The sequence below is a fragment of the Sus scrofa genome, chromosome 13 (assembly GCF_054392235.1).
Source record: "Sus scrofa isolate SSC_HxYL_T2T_F1_AM1 chromosome 13, Sscrofa_HxYL_maternal_Yorkshire_Landrace_v2.0, whole genome shotgun sequence".
Taxonomy (NCBI): domain Eukaryota; kingdom Metazoa; phylum Chordata; class Mammalia; order Artiodactyla; family Suidae; genus Sus; species Sus scrofa.
This window is the reverse complement of record NC_139395.1, coordinates 16358140-16369773: the sequence shown is the minus strand read 5'-3', so window position 1 is coordinate 16369773 and position 11634 is coordinate 16358140. Positions and strand designations below refer to the sequence as shown.

General features: G+C 41.0%; 1 long non-coding RNA gene across 1 annotated transcript; it reads left to right on the top strand.

The window, feature by feature from the left end:
- The first annotated feature begins 9588 nt into the window (after positions 1 to 9588).
- LOC146397185 (uncharacterized) lies at positions 9589 to 11417 on the top strand. Its single transcript, XR_014823724.1, has 2 exons — positions 9589 to 9746; positions 11287 to 11417. It is a non-coding gene; the product is annotated as an uncharacterized LOC146397185 (long non-coding RNA).
- The last annotated feature ends 217 nt before the right edge of the window (positions 11418 to 11634 follow it).

Genomic DNA, 11634 nt, shown 5'->3' with positions numbered 1-11634 from the left:
TTCCTGTTGTGGCTCAGCAGGTTAAGAACCCAACATTCTCTCTGAGGATATGTGTTTGATCTCTGGCCTCTCTCAGTGAGCTAAAGATCTGGCGTTGCTGCAAGCTGCACTGCAGGACACAGATGCAGCTTGGATCCGGTGTTGCCATGTCTGTGGTGTAGGCTGCAGCTGTAGCTCTGATTCAAACCCTGGCCCAGAAACTTCCAAACGCCACAGATGCGGCCATAAAAATTAAAAAATAAACATAAAGAAAGAAATAGAAAAAAATAAAAACTTTAAAATGGTGAGTTTTGGTTATGTGAATTTCATCTCACTTTTTCTTTTTTAATGGCTCCACTCACAGCATTCCAAAGTTCCCAGGCTAGGGATTGAATCCGAGCTGCAGCTGCAACCTATGCCACAACTATGGCAATGTGGATCCTTTAATCCTCTTCACTGGGCTGGAAATCAAACCTGCACCTCCCAGCAAACCAAGCCGCTATAGTCAGATTCTTAACCCACTGCACCACAGCAGGAACTCCTCGACTCACTTTTTTTGAGAACACTGCTTTTTTTTAATTGACATAGTTGGTTTATAATGTGTTAATTTCTGCTATACAGCAAAGTGATTCAGATATAAATATAGATATATTCTTTTTTATATATTTTTTCCATTATAGTGTTACCAGAAAGATGTTACCGGAATCTGGGTTCTTGTTCACAGAGCCAAAGAATGAACTTCATGAACACACTGGCGGCAAGCAAGCAAAAGTCTTTATTACAGGAAAGCAAACAGCAACCAGGACAGAAACTGGGAGGGAGAGGAAGAGTCCCCCCTTTCTATTGTTCTGCAGAGGTTTTACTTCTTAAGGGTGGGGGTACCAACGTTGGGTCTACACATCATTCCTTTTTCCCATTGGCCTTGTACAGTCACCTATATCGGGCCTTATCCAATAGGGGTCTTAGGGATGGATGTGGCCCATAAGTTTTATGGCTACTTAGTTCTTTTTCCACTAGACTGGGAGTCGCCATTCCTCTCATTCCTTCCCCATCAGTCAAGGGGTGAGTTAGAGATTAATGTCCACCTGGAAATAAAGAAGATATACTTTCTGCAGAAAACAAGACCTGAGAATGTTATTTCCTGGAACTCCCAAATCATAGACATTAATCAACAACTATATCAAAGAATACATTGAGATATTAATTAAGAACCATGTCAAAGAATACATGGAAGCCCATGTTTCTGCACTAACTACCTAAATCATCATTGATTACTCTGCCTCAATAGTTTATCATAAAATATTGAATATAGTTCCCTGCGGTATGTAGTAGGTCCTTGTTTACACTTCATCTCAATTTTAAAAGAGGAAGAAAGAAAAGCAGTCTCTGTGGACAGGGACACTGGTCTGCGGAAGCAATAGGAAGTGAACCAGAGATGAGGAAGGGCTCTGGATCTCCAGCAAACCAAGGCACTCATTAATGTTACCAGAACAAATTCCTGAGGAGGTGTCACCATGCTAATCTCCAGGCAGCATCCAGAATCCGGTTGAGCTCAGGGGTCAGATTCTGAACACTGAAATAGATTCAAATACAGCTCTAAAGATCACAAAAGGGAGGGGAGGGAGTGGGGTGGTTGGGGAACTTGGGGTTAATAGATGCAAACTATTGCCTCTGGAATGGATTAGCAATGAGATCCTGCTGTGTAGCACTGGGAACTATGTCTAGTCACTTATGATGGAGCATGATAATGTGCGAAAATAGAATGTGTACGTGTATGTGTAACTGGGTCACCATGCTGTACAGTAGAAAATTGACAGAACACTGTAAATCAACTATAATGAAAAAAAAATTTTTTTAAAGAATATTATCAGTTTGTTAAAAAAAGGGGGGGTGGAAATTGAAGGGTGAAAATTGCCAAAGGAGGACTGGACAGGAAAAGGGAATTCCTTATGGGACACATTTATTATATTTTTTAATTGCCAGGTTCTGCTGGAAGGGCAACACATCATCAGCTCTGAATCCACTTAGTATCCCCAATATATTTCCCCTTTATTTCATTCTCTTTCTCCCTGCTTTTTCCTCTTTAATCAAAAGTTTGGGAGTTCCTATTGTGGCGCAGCAGAAATGAATCCGACTAGGAACCATGAGGTTGCAGGTTCGATCCCTGGCCTCGCTCAGTGGGTCAAGGATCTGGCATTGCTGTGAGCTGTGCTGTAGGTCGAAGATGTGGCTTGGATCTGGTGTTGCTGTGACTCTGGTGTAGGCTGGCAGCTGTAGCTCCAACTAGACCCCTAGCCTGGGAACCTCCATATGCCGTGGGTGCAGCTCTAAAAAGACAAAAGAAAAAAAAAAATGAAAGTTTGACCCTCAAGACAGATAGGATTTCTGTATCTATGAAACAGACTCACAGACACAGAAAACAGATTTGTGGTTGCCAAAGGGGAGAGGGGTAGGGAAGGGATGGAGTGGGACTTGGGGAATAGCAGATGAAAACTGTTATATACAGGATGGATAAACAACAAGGTGCTACTGTATAGCACAGGGAATTCTATTCAATATCTCATGACAAACCATAGTGGAAAAGAATATGAAAAAGAATGTATATATATATGTATAACTGAGTCACTTTGCTGTAGAGCAGAAATTAACACAACATCATAAATCAACTATTCTTCAATAAAGTACATTTTTAAAAAGACAAAAAAAAAAAAACCACAAATAGGAGTTCTGAAACCACAACATTTTAAAATAAAGTAAAATACAGTTCTCACAAGGACTCGCCTTAAAATTTGGTTCTTTGAAGGGAAACTTCCAGATCACCTGATTAGTGATGATATTTCAGGGTGTTTTCAAGACATGCTGTACCTGCCTCAATCAAATTTTATTAATTTCCTGGTTTTGGAAAAGTTCCCACAAAAAGGACCTGGGAGAAAAACATTCCCAAATTGCTCTCGACTTGCTCCCTCAGTCTGTGGAACAGATCTTAATAGCCACTAAGTGAAACAGTCCATGTGCTCCCGCAGATGGCTATTGAGAAGTGGGTCACACTTATCAATTTGCCAAAACAGAAAGAAAAGAACAAGGAGTGTAGAACTCCGCGATTTAGCCAGAGCTTGTTCAAGGTCTCATGAATGGACAGATAATCTGGAGTTAGTTTGTTCTTTCCAAGTCCCCAACCCCAATTTTCACAGCAAACAGTGTTTCCAAAAGGGCAGTCACTACGCTCTGATCCTCTGTTGTACACCACGTGATCTGAAAACTACTAGGAAAAGCTGATGCAGCTGACCTGCTTGTTAGTTTGCCAGGGCTGCCATGACAAAGTAGCACAAACTGGGTGGCTAAAATAGAAATTTATTGTCTCACAGTTCTGGGGGCTAGAAGTCCAAAATCAAGGCATCAGCAGAGTTGATTCCTCCCGAGGGCTGCGAGGGAAGTGTCCATTCTAAGATGCTCTCCTTGGTTTATATATGGCCATCTTCTCCCTTAAGTCTCTCTCATCATCATCCCTCCATTTGTGTCTCTGTGTCTAAATTTCTCCTTTTTTAAGAACACTCATTATATTGCATTAGAGCTGGCCCTTAAGGTCACATATTAATTCAATTGTCTCTGTAAAGATCCAAATATGGTCATATTCTGAGGAACTGGAGGTTAGGGTATGAACACATCTTTTTTCAGGGGGAGCATGAGTCAAGCCATATGCAACTTAGTAACAGCTGATGGGGGAGAGACCCTTCCTCTTAATATCTAGGAAGTCCTCTGTTGGAATTGGGCCTAAGGGAGTTTGGTTCTGGGCCAATCAGGAAGGACAAGGACCAGAATAACAGAGTTTCAAGAAAAAGAGTATATAGTGAATAGGGGATAAAAGGAAGTGTGGAATTACCAGGAATTCTGAGGACAAAGCTGCAGAGGACCTGGAGTCCAGCCAGACTGATTCACACAGGCAAAGATCAAGGTCAGCCTTCCCAGCACACATTGTGGATACTAAGCAAGCATCTGTCAAAATGAAAAGAAATGCAGACGTCTAAGCTGGACACAAATGGAAAAAAATGTAAGGTGGAATTATATCAACTAGGAAGTCTCATTTGTAAACAACAGAAACTGACTCTGGCTGATTTAAACAAAAAACGAATTCATTAAAAGAATATTAGGAACACAAGGAAATGTTTGGAGTGAGTAATAGTTTCACTATTTTGCTTTTGGTGGTAGTTTTACAGATGTACACAGGTGTCAAAATGTATTAAATTGTACACTTCAGTGTGTTTATAGGAGTTCCTGTTGTGGTTCAGCGATTAAAGAACCCAACTACCATCCATGAGGATGCAGGTTCAGTCCCTGGGCTCGCTCAGTGGGTTAAGGATCCGGCATTGCTGTGAGCTGTGGTGTAGGTCGCAGATGTGCCTGGGATCCTGCGTTGCTGTGGCTGTGGGGTAAGCCAGAGGCTACAGCTCAGATTGGACCCCTAGCCTGGAAACCTCCATATGCTGCAGGTGCAGCTCTAAAAAGACAAAAAAATATATAAAAAAAAGGATATTGAAAACTTCCATACACTGATGGTGGGAGTATCACTTGGTCTAGTCACTTTGGAAAATGATGTGGCAGTGTCTATGAAAACTCAATACAGGAGTTCCCATCATGGCTCAGTGGAAAAGAATATGACTAGTATCCATGAGGACACAGGTTTGATCCCTGGCTTCGCTCAGTGAGTTAAGGATCTGGCATTGCCATGAGCTGTGGTGTAGGTCACAGACACAGCTCAGATTCGGCTTTGCTATGACTGTGGTGTAGGCCGGCAACTATAGCTCCGATTCGACCCCTACCCCAGGAACCTCCATATGCCACAGGTACGGCCCTAAAAAGACAAAAAACAAAACAAAACACAAACAAATTGAATATATATCCTATGACTTATCACATCTACTACTGAGGAACTACCCAATACAAATGTACCGAAATCTTTATCAAAAATATGTACAAAAAATGTTCATAGCAGCAGTGTTCATGTTAATAAAAAATGTAGCTGCCTATTTGCCCATCAACAGTATAATAGTACGTAGGAAGGGTTAACTCTTCAAGTTTGGACTATTCAAACCCTGTACATTCCCAAAGTCTTCAGAACTAGCCTTTGGCTTGGGTCCTGGGAGAAGATCTCTGAGTTCTGGGAATATCCTGCCTGAAAAATGTGTCTTTATGTGTCTAAAGCCATGGGTTATACCAGTTAGTTTAAGCTAATAATGTGACTTATGTGGATGCCTTTTTTTTTTTTTGTATGGTTGAGCCTTTTGGTCCTGATGTATCAGTTTGATATTTGAGGGTTGGGAGGAGGGGAAGACTGAGTTGCTGAGGTCAGTCATGTGGGCACTGCATGCTTACAGTGACTGATCTCCAAAAAAGAAAAACAATCTGGACATCAAGGCTTGAATGAGCTTCACTGATTGGCAACAATTTGCACCAATTGTCACAAATATTCACTGGAAATATTAAGTGCTATGCATGCAACTCCACTGGGAGCAGACAAGCAGAAGTTTGTGCCTGGTTTTCTCTGGACTCAGCCCTATGCAGCTTTTCCCTTTGATTTCAGTCTGTATCCTTGCATTGCAATAAACCTTAACTGGGACATAGTGGTTAATTTCCTGGGTTCTGTGAGTCTTTCTAGCAAATCATTGAACCTAGTGTGGTCTTAGAGACCCTCAAATGAAAAATGCATTATAGTACAGTTATGTACTGGAATGCTTTACTCTTCCAACAAGAATAAACACACTACAACTTCACAAAGCAATAAGAATGAAACTCATAAATATAATGTTGGACATACACAGAGGAACATGTGACATGATTCAATCTGTATCAAGTTAAAAAAAAACAGGCACAGGTAATCTGTGATGTTAGGAGTCATAATTATGGTTATCCTCGAATGGCAGAGGGTAATGACTGAAGGGGAAATAAGAAAATTTCCAGGATGTTGATAATATTTTCTTTCTTGATTTAGGCACTGGTTATAAGTGTGTTCAGTTCCTGAAAGTTCAGTTTGTGAAAAATAATCACTTACATGAGATTACACACACATGTATACTTCAAATATTGACTGAAAAAAAAGGTACCATCTAAAAGTTGAGAAATATGTTTTATGGAGTTCCCATTGTGGCTCAGGTGGTTAAGAACCCAACATAGTATCAATGAGGATGTAGGTTCAATCCCTGGCCTCGCTCATTGGGTTAAGGATCTAGCATTTCTGTAGCTGTGGTGTAGGTGGCAGATGTGACTCAGATCTGGTGTTGCTGTGGCTGTGGTGTAGGCTGGCAGCTGCAGCTCCATATTGACCCCTAGCCTGGGAACTTCCACATGCTGCAGGTGCAGCTGTAAAAAGAAAGAAAAAAAAATGTTTCATTTGACAGACTTCCTGAGGAGGTCACTTCTCAGATGGCTCTGAGAGACTGCTCCAAAGAGGTAAGGGAAGAGCCAGGATACATAGCTTTTGCAACAAAAATCAGGTAGTTGGAACATCAAAAGATTACGGTTAAAGAAAAACCAGACATCACGAGTTAATAAGTTTACTGCTTTTCTATGTATGGGAAGATGCAAGAGTGAGCTCATGGAAATCATTCCTTTGATATTTGTATTATCTAGAGCCAGTATCCTGTTCTTTTCCATCCTGAAGCCCCTCAAGGTGCACCACTGGGGGTAGCTGCAGTGGCTGATGGCTTATTTGCCACAGCATCCTTTATTTACTGAGATGGGAGGCAACATTCTTTGTCTCCACAATAATTTAAAAAAATGTTAAATAATATTGGAGGGCAGGCAGCATCTCTAGAAAAATTGGACAATCAGGCTGGCAGACTACAAAGCTGGAAAAGAACCCAAAATCTCACCACAGAATAGGTCTAGTGAAAACTCTATTGCTGTAGTGCTGGGTACCAGATGGTCATCCACTAGGCCATTGTTATAGCCGCTAGGAATGTTGCCTCTAAAGATTGAATGTAGCTGCTCTCATTGCTACTTACTGCTTTCTGTCCCTAGAATAAACTCAGTGTGGTCTCTGCCTCTTCCCTGCACCTGCTTCTTTAGAATATAGAAGAAGTACAAGAATTGGTCATGGTCATGGACAAGGGCTAGGCCATAGGCTTTTATCCTCACTGCAAGGATGCTAGAAAAAAACAAGTTAGGCATTTTCAATTCTGAGATGGGATACAAACTCTGCCTCATTAGAAAAAGTCACAGATGCTGAGAAGTCAAAAGAATGAGAATTGAGAACACAAAATAGTCAGCATCCAACAAGGTGAATTTTACAATGTTTGGCATCCAAACAACCTTTACCAGGCAAAGAAGTAGGAAAACATGATTCATAATGAGGAGAATAATCAAGTAAGTGCAACTAACTCAGAATTGGCATAGACCTTAAAATTAGAAGATGAGGAAATTTAAACAGTTGTTGTAATTTTATTCCACATGTTCAAAATGTTGAGTAGAAATATGGATAATATAAAAATATAATAAAAATAGAACTTCTAGAGAGGAAAACCATAATGATTGAGATGAAAAATACACTGTTTGGGGTTAATGACTGATTAGATATAACAAAAGAAAAGATTAGTGAATTTAAAACATAACAAGAAAAGGTATACAAAATGAAACACAGGAGAAAAAGGAAGGCAAAAATGTTGAACCATCACGCTGTGGGACAACCTCAAGTGGTCCAATATACCTGCTGTTGGGATTCCTGAAAATAGGAGAAGAAAAAAATGTTTGAAGAAATGATAGCTCTCAAATTTCCAACCTATGGAAACTATAAACCCACAGACCCAAGATCAATGAGCAATAAGCACAAGAAATATGAAGTCAACAACACAAGGCACGTCATCAAGTTGCTCATAACTAGTGATAGAAAAAAATCTTAAATGATTTGGAGTGGTAGGAGAGTATTTCAGAGTTTCTGGATAGATCTGGGATTATGTCCTGGAAATACAAGTTTTCATTGTCTTTTTAGATTTTTCAAAAGCCATACACACTCTAGGAGTCCCCGTTTGTGGCTAGGTGGTTAACAAAACCAACTAGCATCCATGAGGACACAGGTTCCATCCCTGGCTTCGCTCAGTGGGTTAAGGATCTGGCGTTACCATGAGCTGTGGTGTAGGTTGCAGACATGGCTCAGATCCCACATTGCTGTGGCTCTGGCATAGGCCAGTAGCTGCAACTCGGGATTCGACCCCTAGCCTGGGAACCTCCATATGCTGCTGGTGCAGCCCTAAAAAGACAAAAAGACAAAAAAAAAAGTCAGAACCATAGAGACAATTAGGAGGGTTTTACAGTAAGGCAGTGAGTTCAGTGGACCTGATCCAGGGTGGTGAAGTAGAGATGGAAAGCAGGAAATATTTAGGAAATAGAATTGACAGCATTTGAAGACTGTGAAGGTAAAAAGTTGTTCTTACTGGTAGACAGTGTCAATATTCCCTGACTTAAGCAGGGAGACAATATTTTAATTTTAGAGACTCTGAGTTTGAGGTACAAACAGGCTCTTTGTTTAAACCTGGAAAAGGTGTCTGGCATACAGATATAGTTTTGTAAGTCATGAGTACCTAATTTACATGTCCCTAAGTCCTCCAGCCTTCTTGTGATGTCCTTACCCTCAAGATTCAAATAAAATGACTTGAATTTCAAACCCATGCATGAAAATGCAAGAAGTCTGGGTCCACCAGACATTCTCAGTACTAAAGCTAAAATATTGCCTATCATTCCACATTACAGCTGCCCAGAGGGTGGGCCCTGAAGGAACTCAGGGTAGAGACAAATGAGCTACCCACGGTCAGGTCAAGCCCATGTAGCAGACAGCTGTTGCAGCCACCCTTAATGGTGCACTTGAGGAAACAGGATGAGAAAACACAGGATACTGGAGAACTAACATGCATATCAAAGCAATAATTTCAATAAGCATAGACTCGTGCATCTTCTCATAAACAGAAAAGCGCTAAATTCCTAAACTTGAGATGTCTGATTTTCTTTTATTATAGTAGTCTCTTGATGTTCTGACCTGGTTTTGTTGCAAAAACTCCTGTGTATCCTGGCTTCCCCACTTCCTCTTCAGATCAGTCTCTCAGCTTTATTTGAGATGTCATCTCCTGGGCTTGAAGTCCTGAGAATGTCTGCCGAGTAAAACAGAACTCTCAACATTCAGGTTGTGCTTTTTTTTTTTTTTTTAGTTGACATACCAAGTGGGGAAAGAGGCTGCGGTTAGGACCTCTGAGGAGAGGGAAATGGTGGCTGTGTTGATATCCCTGAGAGGGTAAAAATGAGGCTGATTCTGAGAGTATTGGAAAACTTCAAGCTGGATTCAACCTCTACTGCAGAAATGATAGAAACAAATGCTGCTGCCAAAGCGCTGCTGCCAGCGTGAAGGGGCATTGCTGGTGTGCTTCTGAAGAACAGGAAGCAAAACTGGAACAGAACAGAGTAAGTCCCTTTTTATTCCTTCAAACTTGCAGCTCTCCATTGGGAGAGCCTAATGGGGGAGTAGCTGGCAGAGGGATAAAGTGGTTTCCGGTAACATTAAGAGTATAGGATTATGCCTTTGAAGTTGAGAAACAATCTCTTAATCACTTTCTGCCTGGGCAGAAGGGGGTATCTTATTGTTCTCCTGCAGCTCTGATCAGGAATTGTGGTCCCAAGGAATGGCTGTGTTAAATTTTGCCCAGTGATCTTATGGAGCTGGTTGTGCTTTCAGAAAAGAAGGCCGAATGTGACTTTTGTCATAGGACTCCTCCTCTTCCAGGGACCAGGTAAACTCTGTGCATTTGGGGACAGAGAGGGAGAGAGTACCCAAATTAGGACAATCCTGAAAAGCTGTTGTCTAGTAAAAAAAAAATAATGTGTTGTTTAGCTCTTACATGTTTAAAATTAGCAAAATGAAATTCTTCATTCAGTTGTTATAGCCCATCTGATACATTTTGAATTTCAAATTGTAGTCTCAGCATTCCATCTGCCTCCACCTATAGCAAGAAACTCAGCCACAGGCTGCAGGGGATTTTGCAGCTCCACCATGTTAAGGTGCCAAGTGGAAGCACCTGTTACAAGTTTGCATCTTCGGAAAACAAGGGGAGAACACTCCTAACAAGGACAGAAGCAGAAGAAAAACGCAGATGGAAGTTAAGAGTTGAGCACCTGCTGTTGAGGGGGTTGAGAGTCAGGTTTTTTTTTTTTTTTTTTTTTTTATAAGATATGCATGGTAGGAAGCCATCAAAAACACTTGGAGGAAAATTCTTGGGAGGGAGAAAACCTTGACACGCTCTTGGAAAACAGCTTGTTTATGAATTTACATCTCCATGAAGGAAGGGGACTCAAATGTGCTGTCATGTTGAGCTACTTTTACAATTCCACAGAACAGGAGCAATGACAGCACTCTGTTGCTCCATTTGCTGCTTCAACCTTCTATTCTTTTCGAGCTTGACAAGCCCAGAGTTTAAAAGATTGCTTTCATCATGGAGCATCTCAGAATCATAAGATGTCAGATACAGACAGGACCTCAGAGCCAGAGAAATCAAAAAGAGCCGAAAGGAATTCTGTAGCAATAAAAATTTTATAACTATAAACAAAGGCCTCTGAGGAGATAGAGTTAAATGTAAGTGTCTGAAAACTAATACTAAAGAAGGAAAGAGATTGTTTGCGATAGTTCAAGGAAATATCTCAATAAAATTGAATAAAGCAACTGTGAATTAGAATAAGAATTATATTTTAATGCTGGAGATAGTAATGGAGACTTTATTCATTTTGATTAAATTTTGTATGCCATGAAATAATCAAGAGCTCTTCTTTCATCCAAAAGACTCAAGCAGTTATACTCTTCTTTTTTTTGGCCACAGTGTACACAGCTTGATATGGGATCTGAGTTTCCAGACCAGGGATTGAACTCGGGCCACGGTGGGGAAAATGTCAAGTCCTAACCACTAGATCATCAGGGAACTCCTTCATACATTTATAAATAAATTCTGAGTAGACAGTGTTATTCAAAACTTTACAGAGATGTGGATCCTCACATTTAGGAAAGATGAAACAACTTAGGTAAAAGCAGGCATTGTTTTGGTCATAGTTCCTGAGCCCAGCACTATGCTAAGATCCTCAAGGGCCAATTTCCATCCTAAGGCAACCTGACCCCGTGTTATGGGCTGAATGTTCGTGTCCCCCCAAAATTCATATGTTGAAAGCCTAACCTCAGGATGGGGTCTCTAAGGAAGTAATTACGTTTCCATTAGGTCATTAGTGTCCCTTTAAGAAGAGACACCAGTGTACACTCAATTTCTGTCTTTCTGTCTTTGTGTACAGCGACCAAGAAAAGACCACATAAGGACATAGCGAGAAGATGGCTGTTGACAAACCAAGAAACCACATTTGCTGGCCCCTTGATCTTGGACTTCCCAGCCTACAAATTGTGAAAATAAACTTCTGTTGTTTAAGCCATCCAGTCTGTGCAATTTTGTTATAGCAGCGCAAGCTAAGATACTCACCAATCATATTCATTTTGTTTGGTTCGGTTTGGTGTTTTTTGACTGTGCCTACAGCATGCAGAAGTTCCCAGGCCAGGGGAAGAACTCTAGCCACAGGAGTGACCCAAGCCACAGGAGTGTCCCCAGCCACAGGAGTGATAATGCCAAATCCTTAACGGCCGGTCCA